The following is a 675-nucleotide window of genomic DNA, read 5'->3' as shown; positions in this document are numbered from 1 at the left end:
TTCTGTGTGTCACTCTGAAACCTAAAATGTCTGCTGAGTCAGTGGGAAGGGAGGGAAGTGACAACAAGCGTGGTTGAGCTCCTTTTGTTCAGAATATCACCCGGTGGAATATCAGGTTTTGTGGTTTGTTACCATCCAGTTTTTAAGTTCTCAGCCATTTTGAATTTATGAATTACTCCCATGAGTTCAGTAAGGCGTGTATTTCGGCCCTGCCAAGAGTCCTAGAGTCCTAGACCATTGTGATATCCAGGGAAACTCAACCAGTCACCACCTTTATTCTACAGCTAACTTGCATGCAACAAATTCATTGGTTGTATGAGGAAGACTGCATAGAGGGTGGATTACTTGGACTAGCTGACACACTCATAGGCCCAGATGCCCCCTGTGCAAATCCACATAGCTCTCCCAGCACAACACAACCACACACAAATCAACACAGCAACATAACCAGCATACACAATAACCCCAAACATCACATCCAAGCTGAGGATGTCTGTAGAGTCAGTGTGAAGTGAAGGAAACAGCTACAAGCATGGCTGAGAGCTCTTGATGTTTAGAGTATCTCTCCTTTCAGTCATCATTTGCCTGTTACAGTGCAGTTTTTAAGTTCTCAGACATTTTTGGCTTAGACATTAGGAATTATTCCTGTGCGACAGCACAGGCTTTCAACTGCTA

The sequence above is a fragment of the Chrysemys picta genome, chromosome 7 (genome assembly GCF_011386835.1).
Source record: "Chrysemys picta bellii isolate R12L10 chromosome 7, ASM1138683v2, whole genome shotgun sequence".
Lineage (NCBI taxonomy): Eukaryota > Metazoa > Chordata > Testudines > Emydidae > Chrysemys > Chrysemys picta.
This window is presented reverse-complemented; position numbering follows the sequence as displayed.